The 18915-nt window shown below is 43.7% G+C and overlaps 1 pseudogene; it reads left to right on the top strand.

Moving 5' to 3' along the window:
- The first annotated feature begins 1260 nt into the window (after positions 1-1260).
- LOC120027061 overlaps positions 1261-18915 on the top strand; it is a 36357-nt pseudogene continuing 18702 nt past the window's right edge.

Below are 18915 nucleotides of genomic sequence, written 5' to 3' on the forward strand. Positions count from 1 at the left end.
TATTCAGGCCAAGCCCACGCAAAGTACGCTGACCACCAGGTAGTATGCCTGATCCCAGAGCTTGGAGGTACATAAAAGGTACATAAAAGATCACTTTGGAAACCATTTAGCTACAACTGGAGTAAAGGGACTTGCAGTGGAGGGGGGATGGAGTAGAGTGGAGAAAAGGCGATAGGGGTGGAGTGGGAAGGGTTTTGGAAGGGAGTGAAGTGGAGGAGAGGTGAGAGGGAAGAAGGGGAGGGGGGGACTTTTTAAAGGTTCATGTATCTTTCTATGTATGAGATATTTTATAAATGCTGTTAAGCTTTTTGAATAACCATTTTATTAAGCTTGAACCGTGAGCCCAGAATTGATAGGAGCAAAATGTGTAGGGCTGTTTATCATAAAATGCCTGATTAGTGTTAATAAACTTGAACTAACAGTGATTTTCAAATGCAATCCAATTGTTTTACATGTAGCTATGTTGTTCTAATGGAATACTTGTGTTTTAATAATATGTTTTTGTTGTTTTACAAACTTAGGTTGACAATGTTTTTAAAAAGACAAAAGTAAATTGAAAATTAAATAAAAAGAAAGTAGTTCTAATTATAAATGTAATGTTTTTTTTAACCATTTCACAGATTTCAAAGTTCATAAAATATCTTTAATTGTTTCAATATTTTGTTCATTATTGTTGTTAGTTCCACCCTGTTATTGCTTTCCACCCTGTTATGCTTCATTCCACCCTGTTAGGTCAGTGTAAAAAAAAAAATCATAATTGAATAATATCATCAAATGTTATGTATATCTTTGTGGTAACTTGTAGAAATAGAAGGGGTCAAATACATATGCAAAAATGTTGACCAAATTCTGTTGTTATTCACTCTTATTAGGAAAAATGTGGTGCAAATGAAGCGTTGGTTCCGAAAATAACACATGTTTCGCTCAATAATCATTGATGTATAATTATTTGAAGAAAATAAATTAACGTAATAGAGTAAGGGACTTTGAATGTCTTAAATCTAAATCTAGATATATACATGCATTGTTAACACTTTCAGATAGTTAGGTGTATGTCCCTAACAGGGTGGAAATATCCCATGGTCCATGTGTGAACAATAAATCCTAATATATATATGGCGATAAGTGCCTGAGCTTGACCAATATGTTTTTCTGAAAGTCAAACATGTCATTTTTCTGATAGAATACAAAACAAATAAAAAAATATATATACTTTTTTTCACAAAAGTTATGTGGTCCAAAACGCACCGCATAGTAGGAATGACCCAGGTGGGATACTAATATTTACTAGCTATGTGCCACATTGTAAATTAGTAACAGTAGAATGTGTGAAAGTACACACTTTTAACTTGCACAATTGACATTGAATAGCATTTTGTGGAAGGAATTGAGTAACAAAAAGTGATATCAACCTACAGTACCAGCACAGACAAGCCCTTGCTTGCATTGGTACTCTGGTGTTATCTTATCATCCAAGCAAACCCTGTCCACAGTCAAGACCGTATTGCTATCTGAACAACATGTATAATCTCTGTAGATCCTCCAGGCCCTGAACAGTGACCCGGTGGACATTGAGACCCTGCGGAGGGCGGCCATCAGCGAGGGAGGCCTTCTAACAGACGAGATCAGGAGGGAAGTCTGGCCAAAGCTGGGCGTCAACGTCTACAAGTTGCCTGCTAAACCTAGTGAGTGAGAGGTTTCAATGTGAGGTCCTGGATGTCCATCGTTGCGTTTGGCCATTGCCCTGAGACGTGGCTGTAGACTACTACGACCATTACACTGTGTCAGTATGCCTCTAGCTGTCTATAGTCTGTTGATGTATGTTGATTGAATGTAGCCTACTGTAACTTCATCAAATTCAGGTGACTTTTGTCAACATTGATTCATTCTGTATTCGTCAATACTGTGCAACAACGGAATGTAAACGAGCAACATTCAGGGCCTTTGGCAGCAGCACTGTTTAAATATGTTTAACTGAAACTTTTGTTTTAGTTGGTCAGGGCGTGAGTTGGGTGGGTAATCTATGTTTTCTATTTCTGTGTTGGTTTTCTGTGTTTGGCCTGATATGGTTCTCAATCAGAGGCAGTTGTCAATCGTTGTCCCTGATTGGGAACCATATTTAGGTAGCCTGTTTTCTGTTGGGTTTTGTGGGTGGTTGTCTTCAGTCTTTGTGTGTCTGCACCAGATAGAACTGTTTCGGTTTTCACTTTGTTGTTTTTGTATTTTGAGTTGTTCACTTTCATTAAATAAGATGAACAATTACCACGCTGCGCATTGGTCCTCCGATCCTTCAAAGTTCTCCTCCTCAGATGAGGAGGAAGACGACAGCCGTTACAACTGTGTCATTGATAGGATAGAGTTAACTCATGCACTGTCATGAATAGAAATAGAGTTAACTCACTCACTGTGTCATTGATAGAGTAGAATTAACTCATGCACTGTCATGAATAGAATAGATTTATCTCACTCACTGTGTCATTGATAGAATAGAGGTAAAATGGCGCCGGAAGAAATGCGGCAGTATATATAAAATGGCGCCGGAAGAAAATGGCAGCAGTTTTACGGGGGCCCAACCAATTGTACTATTATGTGTTTATTTTTGCGTTATTTGTAACTTATGTTGTACATAATGTTTCTGCAACCGTATCTTACAGCAAAAAATAGATTCTGGATATCAGGACAGCGATCACTCACAATTATTTTTTTCTTCAACAAGCAGGACGCACAGGACATACTCTGAACACCCGACAAGGCCAACATCCCAGTTATTGGCAAGAGGAAGAGACGCAGGTACAGAGGACACAGAGCGGGATGCTTCGTAAGGATCCGCAGAAGGCGAGTGGGAAAGCTGCCATTACCGTCAATATTACTCGCCAACGTGCAATCATTGGACAATAAATTAGACGAGGTACGATCACAAATATCCTACCGATGGGACATCAAAAACTGTAATATCTTATGTTTCACGGAATCGTGGCTGAATGATGACATGGATATTCAGCTGGATATACGCTGCACCGGCAAGATAGAACAGCACACTCCGGTAAGACGAAGGGGGGCGGTCTGTGCATATTTGTAAACAACAGCTGGTGCACGAAATCTAAGGAAGTCTCTAGATTTTGCTCGCCTGAGGTAGAGTATCTTGTGATAAATTGCAGACCACACTACTTGCCTAAATAGTTCTCAGCTATACTTTTCGTGGCTGTTTATTTACCACCACAGACGGATGCTGGCACTAAGACCGCACTCAGTCAGCTGTATAAGGAAATAAGCAAACAGGAAACCACTCACCCAGAGGCGGCGCTCCTAGTGGCCAGAGACTTTAATGCAGGGAAACTTAACACAGTTCTACCTAATTTCCATCAACATGTTAAATGTGCAACCAGAGGGGAAAAAATCTATATCACCTGTACTCCACACACAGAGACGCGTACAAAGCTCTCCCTCGCCCTCCATTTGGTAAATCCGACCACAACTCTATCCTCCTGATTCCTGCTTACAAGCAAAAATGAAAGCAGGAAGCACCAGTGACTCAGTCTATAAAAAAGTGGCCAGATGAAGTAGAGGCTAAACTGCAGGACTGTTCTGCTGTCACAGACTGGAACATGTTCTGGGATTCTTCCGATGGAATTGAGGAGTACACCACATCAGTCACTGGCTTTATCAATAAGTGCATCGAGGACATCATCCCCACAGTGACTGTACGTACATACCCCAACCAGAAGCCATGGATTACAGGCAATATTCACACTGAACTAAAGGGTAGAGCTTCCGCTTTCAAGGTGTGGGACTCTAACCCGGAAGCCTATAAGAAATCCTGCTATGCCCTCCGACGAACCATCAAACAGGCAAAGCGTCAATACAGGGCTAAGATTGAATCATACTACACTGGCTCCGACGCTCGTCTTATGTGGCAGGGCTTGCAAACTATTACAGACTACAAAGGGAAGCACAGCCGCGAGCTGCCCAGTGACACAAGCCTACCAGACGAGCTAAATCACTTCTATGCTTGCTTTGAGGCAAGCAACACTGAGGCATGCATGAGAGCATCAGCTGTTCCGGATGAATGTGTGATCACGCTCACCGTAGCCGATGTGAGTAAGACCTTTAAACAGGTCAACATTCACATGGCTGTGGGGCCAGATGGATTACCAGGACATGTGCTCTGGGCATGTGCTGACCAACTGGCATGTGTCTTCACTGACATTTTCAACATGTCCCTGATTGAGTCTGTAATACCAACATGTTTCAAGCAGACCACCATAGTCCCTGTGCCCAAGAACACAAAGGCAACCTGCCTAAATGACTACATACCCGTAGCACTCACGTCCGTAGCCATGAAGTGCTTTGAAAGGTCGGTAATGGCTCACATCAACACCATTATCCCAGAAACCCTAGACCCACACCAATTTGCATACCGCCCAAACAGATCCACAGATGATGCAATCTCTATTGCACTCCACACTGCCCTTTCCCACCTGGACAAAAGGAACACCTATGTGAGAATGCTATTCATTGACTACAGCTCAGCGTTCAACACCATAGTACCCTCAAAGCTCATCACCAAGCTAAGGATCCTGGGACTAAACACTTCCCTCTGCAACTGGATTCTGGACTTCCTGACGGGCCGCCCCCAGGTGGTGAGGCTAGGTAGCAACACATCTGCCATGCTGATCCTCAACACTGGAGCCCCCCAGGGGTGCGTGCTCAGTCCTCTCCTGTACTCCCTGTTCACCCACAACTGCATGGCCAGGCATGACTCCAACATCATCATTAAGTTTGCAGATGACACAACAGTGGTAGGCCTGATCACCGACAACGACTAGCCTATAGGGAGAAGGTCAGAGACCTGGCCGGGTGGTGCCAGAATAACAACCTATCTCTCAACGTAATTAAGACTAAGGAGATGATTGTGGACTACAGGAAAAGGAGGACCGAGCACGCCCCCATTCTCATCGACTGGGCTGTAGTGGAGCAGGTTGAGAGCTTCAAGTTCTTTGGTGTCCACATCACCAACAAACTAGAATGGTCCAAACATAGCAAGACAGTCATGAAGAGGGCACGACAAAGCCTATTCACCCTCAGGAAACTAAAAGATTTGGCATGGGTCCTGAGATCCTCAAAAGGTTCTACAGCTGCAACATTGAGAGCATCCTGACCGGTTGCATCACTGCCTCGTACGGCAATTGCTCGGCCTCCGACCGCAAGGCACTACAGAGGGTAGTGCGTACGGCCCAGTACATCACTTTGGCTAAGCTGCCTGCCATCCAGGACCTCTACAGCAGGCGGTGTCAGAGGAAAGCCCTAAAAATTGTCAAAGACCCCAGCCACCGCAGTCATAGACTGTTCTCTCTACTACCGCATGGCAAGCGGTACCGGAGTGCCAAGTCTAGGACAAAAAGGCTTCTCAACAGTTTTTACCCCCAAGCCATAAGACTCCTGAACAGGTAACCAAATGGTTACCCGGACTATTTGCATTGTGTGCCCCCCCCCAACCCCTCTTTTACGCTGTGCCCCCGCACATTGGCTAACCGGGCTATCTTCACTGTGTCCCGCCACCCGCCAACCCCTCTTTTACACTACTGCTACTCTCTGTTTATCATATAAGCATAGTCACTTTAACTATACATTCATGTACATACTACCTCAATTGACCCGACCAACCAGTGCCCCCGCACATTGGCTAACCGGGCTATCTTCACTGTGTCCCGCCACCCACCTCCCGCCAACCCCTCTTTTACGCTACTGCTACTCTCTGTTTATCATATATGCATAGTCACTTTAACCATATCTACATGTACATACTACCTCAATCAGCCTGACTAACCGGTCCCTGTATGTAGCCTCGCTACTGTATATAGCCCCGCTACTGTATATAGCCTCGCTACTGCTATTTTTCACTGTCTTTTTACTGTTGTTTTTATTTCTTTACTTACCTATTGTTCACCTAATACCTTTTTTTCACTGTTGGTTAGAGCCTGTAAGTAAGCCTTTCACTGTAAGGTCTACACCTGTTGTATTCGGAGCACGTGACAAATCAACTTTGATTTGAATTGAACTCACTCACTGTGTCATTGATAGAATAGAGGTAACTCACTCACTGTGTCATCGATAGAATAGAATAGCGGTAACTCACTCACTGTGTCATCGATAGAATAGAATAGCGGTAACTCACTCACTGTGTCATCGATAGAATAGAATGGAGGTACCTCACTCACTGTGTCATTGATAGAATAGCGGTACCTCACTCACTGTGTCATTGATAGAATAGCGGTAACTCACTCACTGTGTCATTGATAGAATAGAATAGAGGTAACTCACTCACTGTGTCATCGATAGAATAGAATAGAGGTTACTCACTCAGTGTGTCATCGATAGAATATAATTGTTAACTCACTCAGTGTGTCATTGATAGAATAGAATTGTGAACTCACTGAGTGTGTCATTGATAGAATAGAATTGTGAACTCACTCAGTGTGTCATTGATAGAATAGAATTGTGAACTCACTCAGTGTGTCATTGATAGAATAGAATTGTGAACTCACTCAGTGTGTCATTGATAGAATAGAATTGTGAACTCACTCAGTGTGTCATTGATAGAATAGAATTGTGAACTCACTCAGTGTGTCATTGATAGAATAGAATTGTGAACTCACTCAGTGTCATTGATAGAATAGAATTGTTAACTCACTCAGTGTCATTGATAGAATTGTTAACTCACTCAGTGTGTCATTGATATAATAGAATTGTGAACTCACTCAGTGTGTCATTGATAGAATAGAGTTGTGAACTCACTCAGTGTGTCATTGATATAATAGAATTGTGAACTCACTCAGTGTGTCATTGATAGAATAGAATTGTGAACTCACTCAGTGTGTCATTGATAGAATAGAATTGTGAACTCACTCAGTGTCATTGATAGAATAGAATTGTTAACTCACTCAGTGTGTCATTGATATAATAGAATTGTTAACTCACTCAGTGTGTCATTGATATAATAGAATTGTTAACTCACTCAGTGTGTCATTGATATAATAGAATTGTTAACTCACTCAGTGTGTCATTGATAGAATAGAATTGTTAACTCACTCAGTGTGTCATTGATAGAATAGAATTGTGCACTCACTCAGCGTGTCATTGATAGAATAGAATTGTTAACTCACTCAGTGTGTCATTGATAGAATAGAATTGTGAACTCACTCAGTGTGTCATTGATAGAATAGAATTGTTAACTCACTCAGTGTGTCATTGATAGAATAGAATTGTTAACTCACTCAGTGTGTCATTGATAGAATAGAATTGTTAACTCACTCAGTGTGTCATTGATAGAATAGAATTGTGAACTCAGTCAGCGTGTCATTGATATAATAGAATTGTGAACTCACTCAGCGTGTCATTGATAGAATAGAATTGTGAACTCACTCAGTGTGTCATTGATAGAATATAATTGTGAACTCACTCAGTGTCATTGATAGAATAGAATTGTTAAATCACTCAGTGTGTCATTGATAGAATAGAATTGTGAACTCACTCAGTGTGTCATTGATAGAATAGAATTGTGAACTCACTTAGTGTGTCATTGATAGAATAGAATTGTGAACTCCCTCTCTGTGGCATTGATCTGATCAGGGGTAAGCTGATAGGTCACTGTCTGTCCTCCCTCTCAGTTAACTCAGGGCCTTACCCATCATGGTGGGCATCTCAATATTGTGTTCAGTGGCATCCTTAACCATGTCCTTCTCATTAACTTATCTCAGTCCCTTTATGATGACCACTGATAAAAGAATACTAATGTGGTGGAAACAGAATACAATCCAATCCTTCTATCGACCAGAGATGGGCAGTGTGTATCAGTGTCTAGACAGTGCTCTTGAAGTAAAGTAGATGATGAAAGCAAGCTATTGCCAAGTATTGAGACACTGACATCTAGACACAAGTATCTGAAACCCTTGTGATTGCAGCTTGCTTTGGTTGTTCGTAAATGTATTGCATCAGCGCAATAGATTTTGTGGCTATCTCTTCAGACACAGTTTTGCTCTCTCCCCCTCTCCTCAGGCATGCGTGTGGACGAGAAGCACGTATTACAGGAACAGCTGATTGATAGCATCCTGATTGTCCCACAGAAGAACCCTGTGTTGCACTACTACCAGGGTTACCATGACATCGTGGTCACATTCCTACTGGTGGTAGGGGAGCGCATGGCCTTCGCCATGGTGGAGACCCTCTCTAACCACCACCTCAGGTCGATATGAGGAAATCGGCACACTTACTATGAGACTCTTTATGAATACATAAGGGCACAGACCTCCAGACCTGGGTTCAAGCAGTTATTTTAAATATTCCCAAAATACTTTGAGCATTTGCTTGAGCCTGCCTGTAGTGCCACATGGCAGGCTTGGCAATTTTGAAACTCTTCCATTGTACCAGGCAAGCTCAATCAAACACAGCTTAAGTATTTTAATGATTCAAATATTATTTGAACCCAGGTTAGGTAGCCTAGTGGTTAGAGTGTTGGGCCAGTAACCGAAAGGTTGCTAGATCAAATCCCCGAGCTGACAAGGTAAAAATCTGTTGTTCTGAACAAGGCAGTTAACCCAGTGTTCCTAGGCCATCATTGTAAATAAGAATTTGTTCTCAACTGACTTGCCTAGTTAAATAAAAGTTAAATAAATACAATAAAAATTATATCACCAAACAATAAATGATCTGACATGATTGTTCTTTAAGTCTCTCCCGACCATTTCCCACATTCTTTGTGTTCGGAATATTGTTTAATTTTCCACTTTTGGATGTTGTAGTTTTGGCGGGAAGAATCTCCTTGTAACAAAAGGGTTCTTCCCTTTAAATACTGCATGGCCAGGGAGAGACAGTTCCTGCAAGGTATTTACGACCATCATAAAACTGGCCAACTCCCCCCAGGAGAGGGGAGTCTTGAAACTGTTGGTTAGCCAGCACCTTTGACCTCCATCCAGGAGGGCAAGTCATGACAGTTATGGCAAACCTGAATAAGTTCAGTAGTAAAAATGTGCTTAACAAGTCACATAATAAGTTGCATGGACTTACTCTGTGTGCAATAATAGTGTTTAACATGATTTTTTAATGACTTGAATGACTCATCTCTGTACCCCACACATACAATTATCTGTAAGGTCCCTCAGTGGATCAGTGAATTTAAAACACAGATTCAACCACAAAGACCAGGGAGGGCAGCTATTGGTAGATGGATACAAATAAAAAAAGCAGACATTGAATATTCCTTTGAGCATGGTGACGTTGCTCTTTTGATGGTCTATCACTACAACCAGTCACTACAAAGATACAGGCGTCCTTCCTAATTCAGTTGCTGGAGAGGAAGGATAATGCATGGATCAACAACATTGTAGTTACTCCACAATACTAACCTAAATGACAGAGTGAAAAGAAGGAACCCTGTACAGAATAAAAATATTCCAAAACATGTATCCTGTTTGCAATAAGGCACTAAAGTAAAACTGCAAAAAATGTGGCAATGAAATGAACTTTGTCCTGAATACAAAGTGTTATGTTTGGGGCAAATCCAATACAACACATCACTGAGTACCACTCTTCATATTTTCAAGCATGGTGGTGGCTGTATCATGTTATGGGTATGCTTGTCATTGGTCAGGTCTAGGGAGTTTTTTAGGATAAAAAGAAAAACGGAATAGAGCTAAGCACAGGCAGGAAATTCTGGTTGTCTGCTTTCCAACAGACATTGGGAGGCAAATTCACCTTTCAGCAGGACAATAACTTAAAACACAAGGCCAAAGATACACTGGAGTTGCTTACCAAGACAACATTGGAATGTTCCTGAGGTACGGCTTGAAAACTCTATAGCAAGACTTGAAAATGGCTGTCTAGCAGTGATCAACAACGAATTTAAAAAGAATGTGCAAATATTGTAAAATCCAGGTGTGGAATGCTTTTAGAGACTTACACAGAAAGACGCACAGATGTAATCGCTGACTCGGGTGTGAATACTTATGTGATTCGGAAAGTATTTAGACCCCTTGACTTTTTCCATATTTTGTTATGCTACCGGCTTATTCTAAAATGTATGAAATATTTTTCCCCCTCATCAATCTACACACAATACCCCATAATGACAAAGCAAAAACAGAAACATGTTTTGCAAATTTGTTAAAAATATAAAACAGAAATATCACATTTACATAAGTATTCAGACCCTTCACTCAGTACTTTGTTGAAGCCCTTTGGCAGCGATTACAGCCTCAAGTCTTATTGGGTATGACACTACAAGCTTGGCACACCTGTATTTGGGGAGTTTCTCCCATTCTTCTCTGCAGATCCTCTTAAGCTCTGTCAGGTTGGATGGGGAACGTTGCCGCACAGCTAATTTCAGGTTTCTCCAGAGATGTTCGATCGAGTTCAAGTCAGGGCTCTGGCTGGACCCCTCAAGGACATTCAGAGACTTGTCCCGAAGCCACTCCTGAGTTGTCTGTGCTTAGGGTCGTTGTCCTGTTGGAAGGTGAACCTTCACCCCAGTCTGAGGTCCTGAGTGCTCTGGAGCAGGTTTACATCAAGGATCTCTCTCTACTTTCCTCCGTTCATCTATCCCTTTTATTTAACCTTTATTTAACTAGGCAAGTCAGTTAAGAAATAGTTCTTATTTACAATGACGGCCTACCAAAAGGCAAAAGGCCTGGGATAAAGAGGCCTGGGATTAAAAATTAAATAAAAAATACAATATAAATACAGGACAAAACACACATCACAACAAGAGAGACAACACCACACTACATAAAGAGAGACCTAAGACAACAACATAGCAAGACAGCAACACATGACAACACATCATGGTAGTAACACAACATAACAACAACATGGTAGCAACACAACATGGTGGCAGCACAAAACATGGTACAAACATTATTGGGCACAGTCAACAGCGCAAAGGTCAAGAAGGTAGATACAACAACAATACATTACACAAAGCAGCCACAACTGTCAGTAAGAGTGTCCATAATTGAGTCTTCGAATGAATAGATTGAGATAAAACTGTCCAGTTTGAGTGTTTGTTGCAGCTCGTTACAGTCTAGCTGCAGCGAACTGAAAAGAGGAGTGACCCAGGGATGTGTGTGCTTTGGGGACCTTTAACAGAATGTGACTGGCAGAACGGGTGTTGTTTGTGGAGGATGAGGGCTGCAGTAGATATCTCAGATAGGGGGGAGTGAGGCCGAAGTGGGTTTTATAAATAAGCATCAACCAGTGGGTCTTGCGACGGGTATACAGAGATGACCAGTTTACAAATCAAATCAAATTTTATTTGTCACATACACATGGTCAGCAGATGTTAATGCGAGTGTAGCGAAATGCTTGTGCTTCTAGTTCCGACCATGCAGTAATATCTAACAAGTAATCTAACCTAACAATTTCACAACAACTACCTTATACACACAAGTGCAAAGGAATGAATAAGAAGAATATGTGCATCAAAATATATGAATGAGTGATGGCCGAATGGCATAGGCAAGATGCAGTAGATGGTATAGAGTACAGTATATACATATGAGATGAGTAATGTAGGGTATGTAAACATTATATAAAGTGGCATTGTTTAAAGTGGCTAGTGTTGAGTCAGTATGTTGGCAGCAGCCACTCAATGTTAGTGATGGCTGTTTAACAGTCTGATGGCCTTGAGATAGAAGCTGTTTTTCAGTCTCTCGGTCCCCGCTTTGATGCACCTGTACTGACCTCGCCTTCTGGATGATAGCGGGGTGAACAGGCAGTGGCTCGGTGGTTGTTGTCCTTGATGATCTTTTTGACCTTCCTGTGACATCGGGTGGTGTAGGCCTCCCGGGTGGCGCAGTGGTCTAGGGCACTGCATCGCAGTGCTAGCTGCGCCACCAGAGTCTCTGGGTTCGCACCCAGGCTCTGTCGCAGCCGGTCGCAACCGGGAGGTCCGTGGGGCGACGCACAATTGGCATAGCGTCGTCCGGGTTAGGGAGGGTTAGGGAGGGTTTGGCCGGTAGGGATATCCTTGTCTCAGTATGTAAAATGTAATAAAATGTATGCACTCTACTGTAAGTCGCTCTGGATAAGAGCGTCTGCTAAATGACTAAAATGTAAAATGTAATGTAAATGTCTCCTGGAGGGCAGGTAGTTTGCCACCGGTGAGGCTTTGTGCAGACCTCACTACCCTCTGGAGAGCCTTACGGTTGTGGGCGGAGCAGTTGCCTTACCAGGCGGTGATACAGCCCGACAGGATGCTCTCGATTGTGCATCTGTAAAAGTTTGTGAGTGTTTTTGGTGACAAGCCAAATTTCTTCAGCCTCCTGAGGTTGAAGAGGCGCTGCTGCGCCTTCTTCACCACGCTGTCTGTGTGGGTGGACCATTTCAGTTTGTCCGTGATGTGTACGCTGTGTGGGTGGACCATTTCAGTTTGCCCGTGATGTTTACGGACATATTGAATATGTCCGTAAACACACCAGCCAGCTGGTCTGCGCATGCTCTGAGGACGCGGCTGGGGATGCCGTCTGGGCCTGCAGCCTTGCGAGGGTTAACCCGTTTAAATGTTTTACTCACTTCGGCTGCAGTGAAGGAGAGTCCGCAGGTTTTGGTAGCGGGCCATGTCAGTGGCACTGTATTGTCCTCAAAGCGAGCAAAGAAGTTGTTTAGTTTGTCTGGGAGCAAGACATCGTGGTCCGCGACGGGGCTGGTTTTTCTTTTGTAGTCCGTGATTGACTGTAGACCCTGCCACATACCTCTCGTGTCTGAGCCGCTGAATTGCGACTCTACTTTGTCTCTATACTGACGCTTAGCTTGTTTGATTGCCTTGCGGCGGGAATAGCTACACTGTTTGTATTCGGTCATGTTTCCGGTCATCTTGCCCTGATTAAAAGCAGTGGTTCGCGCTTTCAGTTTTGCGCGAATGCTGCCATCAATCCACAGTTTCTGTTTGGGGAATGTTTTAATAGACGCTGTGGGTACAACATCACCGATGCACTTGCTAATAAACTCGCTCACCGAATCAGCGTATTCATCAATGTTGTTGTTCGACGCTATGCGGAACATATCCCAGTCAACGTGATCGAAGCAATCTTGAAGCGTGGAATCCGATTGGTCGGACCAGCGTTGAACAGACCTGAGCACGGGTGCTTCCTGTTTTAGTTTCTGTCTTTTGGCTGTGAGCAACAAAATGGAGTCGTGGTCAGCTTTTCCGAAAAGAGGGCGGGGGAGGGAAGCGTCGCGGAATTTAGAGTAACAATGATCCAGGGTTTTGCCAGCCCGGGTTGCGCAATCGATATGCTGGTAAAATTTAGGGAGCCTTGTTTTCAGATTAACCTTGTTAAAGTCCCTAGCTACAATAAATGCATCCTCAGGATATGTGGTTTCCAGTTTACATAGAGTCAAATGAAGTTCCTTCAGGGCCGTCGATGTGTCTGCTTGGGGGGGAATACATACGAACTGTGATTATGATCGAAGAGAATTCTCTTGGTAGATAATGCGGTCGGCATTTGATTGTAAGGAATTCTAAGTCAGGTGAACAAAAGGACTTGAGTTCCTGTATGTTGTTATGATCACACCACGTCTCGTTAATCATGAGGCATACACCCCCACCCTTCTTCTTACCAGGGAGATGCTTGTTTCTGTCGGCGCGATGTGTGAAGAAACCAGGTGGCTGTACCGACTCCGATAGCGTGTCTCGAGTGAGCCATGTTTCCGTGAAACAAAGAACGTTACAGTCTCTGATGTCTCTCTGGAAGGCAACCCTTGCTCGGATTTCGTCCACCTTGTTGTCAAGTGACTGGACATTGGCAAGTAGTATGTTCGGGAGCGGTGCGCGATGTGCCCGTCTACGGAGCCTGACCAGAAGACCGCTCCGTCTGCCCCTTCTGCGGCGCCGCTGTTTTGGGTCGCCGGCTGGGATCCGATCCATTGTCCTGGGTGATGGACCAAACAGAGGATCCGCTTCGGGAAAGTCGTATTCCTGGTCGTAATGTTGGTGAGTTGACATTGCTCTTATATCCAATAGTTCCTCCCGATTGTATATAATAAAACCTAAGATTTCCTGGGGTAACAATGTAAGAAATAATTGCATAGTTTCCTAGGAACGCGAAGCGAGGCGGCCATCTCAGAGGAGTATAGAATATAGAGTGCAGTGATGTGTCCTATAAGGAGCATTGGTGGCAAATCTGATAGCCGAATGGTAAAGAACATCTAGCCGCTCTAGAGCACCCTTACCTTCATATCTATAAATTACTTCTCCATAATCTAGCATGGGTAGGATGGTCATCTGAATCAGGGTTAGTTTGGCAGCTGGGGTGAAAGAGGAGCGATTACGATAGAGCAAACTTTAGCCTGCAGCTTTGATATGTGCTCAGAGAAGGACAGTGCACTGTCTAGCCATACTCCCAAGTACTTGTATGATGTGACTACCTCAAGCTCTAAACCTTCAGAGGTAGTAATAACACCTGTGGGAAGAGGGGTATTCTTCTTGATCCTGACTAGTCTCACAGTCCCTGGCAATGAAAAACATCCCCACAGCATGATGCTGCCACCATGCTTCACTGTAGGGATGGTGCAATGTTTCCTCCAGATGTGACACTTGGCATTCAGGCCGAATAGTTCAATCATGGTTTCATCAGACCAGAGAATCTTGTTTCTCATGGTCTGAGAGTCTTTAGGTGCCTTTTGGCAAACTCCAAGAGGGCTGTCATGTGCCTTTTACTGAGGAGTGGCTTCCGTCTGGCCACTGTACCATAAAGGCCTGATTGGTGGAGCGTTGAAGAGATGGTTGTCCTTCTGGAAGGTTCTCCCATCTCCACAGATGAACTCTGGAGCTCTGTCAGAGTGACCATCGGGTTGTTGGTCACCTCCCCGACCAAGGCCCTTCTCCCCCGTTTGCTCAGTTTGTCCGAGTGGCCAGCTCTAGGAAGAGTCTTGGTGGTTTCAAATTTCTTCCATTTAAGAATGATGGAGGCCACTGTGTTCTTGGGGACCTTCAATGCTGCAGACATTTTTCAGTACCCTTCCCCAGATTTGTGCCTCGACACAATCCTGTCTCGGATCTCTACGGACAATACCTTTCACCTCATGGCTTGGTTTTTGCTCTGACATGCACTGTCAACTGTGGGACCTTATATAGACAGGAGTGTGCCTTTCCAAATCATGTCCAATCAAATTAATTTACCACAGGTATACTCCAATCAAGGTGTATAAACATCTCAAGGATGATCAATGGAAACAGGATGCACCGGAGCTCAATTACGAGTCTCATAGCAAAGGGTCTGAATACTGTAGCGACCCGCACAGACAGATGTGTGTTATGTGTTAGGCTATTAGTTGGTTGTGTTGTACTTACCAGTGTTCGCGGGGTCTGACATGCCAATCAACCTGCTATCTGCCAATCACGGGAATGCCTGGAATGTTCTGATGCCGGGCATCCTGGTGGTTGGCGGAGTGTCGTGGAGGGGGGTTGGGCAGGGGGATGGAGCATTGGAAGTTAAGACCAGGTTTAGCCATTGTTCTTTCTCTTACGTCTTGCCTTCACAAGAGAAGGTCACCGTTGGCTTGTGGTTATCTTTCATTTATTTGGCGTGGGCTACGGCCAAACAGTAGCCTGTGTAAAGTTGGTTTAATAAACCGTCATTTCGTAAACTCAATCCTCTGTCTGGACAATTGTTCCTTTATGATCCAGTCAGGTCATTACAATACTTATGTACAATACTTATGTATTAACTTTCTAAAACCCTGTTTTCATTTTGTTATTGTGGGGTATTGTGTGTAGATTGATGAGGATTTTATTTTATCCATTTTAGAATAAGGTTGTAACGTAACAAAATGTGGAGAATGTCAAGGGGTCAAAAGTTTAGTGTTTGGTCCCATATTCCTTGCACACAATGACTACATCAAGCTTGTGACTCTATAAACTTGTTGGATGCATTTTCTGTTTGTTTTGTCTGCACTTTCACCTCATAGTCATTGTATAATTTCAAATCCGAAGAGTACAGAGCCAAAACAACAAAACATTTGTCACTCTCCCAATACTTTTGTAGCTCACTATATTTGCATTTGCGACTAATTATCGGTGTCCATATTCATGAAGGCTCTGAGTAGGAGTGCTGATCTAGGATCAGGTCCCCCCTGTCCATGTAATCTTGTTCATGTTGATCCAAAATAAATAACTGATCCTAGAGCAGCACCTATTCTGTAACACTTTATTAATACATGCCCTGCTTCCCACTCTTTTCTCCTGAAGGGGGCAGTAAGAGTCTGTATGTTCTTCTTGGAAAGGTAGGTTGTCGCAGCCAGGATATACAATTGAGTCAAACTCACCAGACCAGTAAAAATCCACCAGATCGATTGCTTCTATCTCTCTCCACCTGCCTTGCCATCAGCTAGGCTACTGTACCCCTGAGCCAGCTGGACTAGTGTGTAGTATGAGACTACAGAACTGAGGGAGAAAGGATGGAAGACTGTGTATTTCTTATTTATCACAGAGATTTTTTGGGGCTCCTGATGCATTTGTATAATTGATGGTCTGACAAGAATGTATGCTGTGAGATTTAATTGGGAAGACTTTGAGTTAAAAAGCGGGCCCTGGTTTCCTGTCTCCACAGCTAACTGTCAGCCAGTCCAAGGATTCCACCGCCTTCCGCTGTGCTGTCACTTTGCTCTCTGTTTTCTCAATGTCACATTGGGTCTTGTTTGTCAACCTTCTTAAGATGTCTCCACGTCAATATGATTGCTGCACTGACAAGTCACTATGAGCATGGTTGAGGACTCTTTTTGTACGCTAGGCATGTTTTTCATCCATCTCCGAGGAGAAATGGAACTCAGCAGACAAGGAACGATATTTTGACTCGAACTGAAGCAGTGTTTTATTTGACTGCTCGTCAAAGTTGTGTGACTATATCCCTCTAAAACTCCAGCATTGTGTGTGGTGTACTAAAACACACTACCATGGTATTAGATATTCTCCTAGTCTTATTATACACTGTGTCCTGGGTGTGTGTTGTGTTGAAATTGTATGGGGTAAGCTGAAGCACATAAAGCCAGTTTAAAGCAGAAATTGGGTTCTCTCTCTCTCTCGTTCTCTCGTTCTCTCGTTCTCTCGTTCTCTCGTTCTCTCGTTCTCTCTCTCTCTCGTTCTCTCGTTCTCTCTCGTTCTCTCTCGTTCTCTCTCTCTCGTTCTCTCTCTCTCGTTCTCTCGTTCTCTCGTTCTCTCGTTCTCTCTCTCTCGTTCTCTCTCTCTCGTTCTCTCGTTCTCTCGTTCTCTCGTTCTCTCGTTCTCTCGTTCTCTCGTTCTCTCTCTCTCTCTCGTTCTCTCTCTCTCGTTCTCTCGTTCTCTCGTTCTCTCTCTCTCGTTCTCTCTCTCTCGTTCTCTCGTTCTCTCGTTCTCTCGTTCTCTCGTTCTCTCGTTCTCTCTCTCTCTCTCTCTCGTTCTCTCTCGTTCTCTCTCTCTCGTTCTCTCGTTCTCTCTCGTTCTCTCTCTCTCGTTCTCTCTCTCTCTCTCTCTCTCTCGTTCTCTCGTTCTCTCGTTCTCTCTCTCTCTCTCTCTCTCTCGTTCTCTCTCGTTCTCTCTCTCTCGTTCTCTCGTTCTCTCGTTCTCTCGTTCTCTCGTTCTCTCTCTCTCGTTCTCTCGTTCTCTCTCTCTCGTTCTCTCTCTCTCGTTCTCTCGTTCTCTCGTTCTCTCTCTCTCTCTCTCTCGCTCTCTCTCTCTCGTTCTCTCTCGTTCTCTCGTTCTCTCGTTCTCTCGTTCTCTCGTTCTCTCTCTCTCTCTCTCTCTCTCTCTCTCTCTCTCTCTCTCTCTCTCTCTCTCTCTCTCTCGTTCTCTCTCTCTCTCTCTCTCTCTCTCTCTCTCTCGTTCTCTCTCGTTCTCTCTCGTTCTCTCTCGTTCTCTCTCGTTCTCTCGTTCTCTCGTTCTCTCGTTCTCTCGTTCTCTTTCTCTCGTTCTCTCGTTCTCTCTCTCTCTCTCTCTCTCTCTCTCTCTCGTTCTCTCTCTCTCTCGTTCTCTCGTTCTCTCGTTCTCTCGTTCTCTCGTTCTCTCGTTCTCTCGTTCTCTCTCTCTCTCTCTCTCTCTCTCTCTCTCTCTCTCTCTCTCTCTCTCTCTCTCGTTCTCTCTCGTTCTCTCTCTCTCTCGTTCTCTCGTTCTCTCGTTCTCTCTCTCTCGTTCTCTCTCTCTCGTTCTCTCGTTCTCTCTCTCTCGTTCTCTCTCTCTCGTTCTCTCTCTCTCGTTCTCTCGTTCTCTCGTTCTCTCGTTCTCTCGTTCTCTCGTTCTCTCTCTCTCTCTCGTTCTCTCTCTCTCTCTCTCTCTCTCTCTCTCTCTCTCTCTCTCTCTCTCTCTCTCTCTCTCTCTCTCTCTCTCTCTCTCTCTCTCTCTGTGTTGCGTGCAGTTCCTCCCCAGTTCTTGATAAAATAAAGTTATTTTTGATAGCGGCGACATGTAAAATGTAGAGAATAAGAGGGCTAGTGATAAATATTGAATATGGGTGCGTCTTGGAAGGCCTCTTGGAAGTAGTGCACTAGGGTGCTATTTGAGACAGAGCTAAGGAGATGGAAGCTCACAGGTATAATGGTGTTGCTCACTGCTTTTAGGCTACCTTAAGACTGCTGAGGAAATGTTCAGGAAAGTATTTGACGCTAGAACGGTTATATAGCCTAGTTTTTACAAATAGGCCCTACTTCATTTGAACAAAATTAAAGTTTTACAAAGGCAAGTCATTTGACAACACAATGACTGTTGCTGTTGTGGTTGCCATCCTAAATGTTCAGTTAGCTATAGAGTTGCCTATGGATGTTACAAATTGGTGATTTTTGTGAGCGGCACTCGAGTGCTTTGTCCAAGGAGTTTACTCCTGCAAAGCCCACAAATAATAACTCAAATAGATCTGCATTAACCGTTGCAGTCCAAAGGGTTTCTGTAGTGAACCA

This window comes from Salvelinus namaycush, chromosome 32, assembly GCF_016432855.1.
Source record: "Salvelinus namaycush isolate Seneca chromosome 32, SaNama_1.0, whole genome shotgun sequence".
Lineage (NCBI taxonomy): Eukaryota > Metazoa > Chordata > Actinopteri > Salmoniformes > Salmonidae > Salvelinus > Salvelinus namaycush.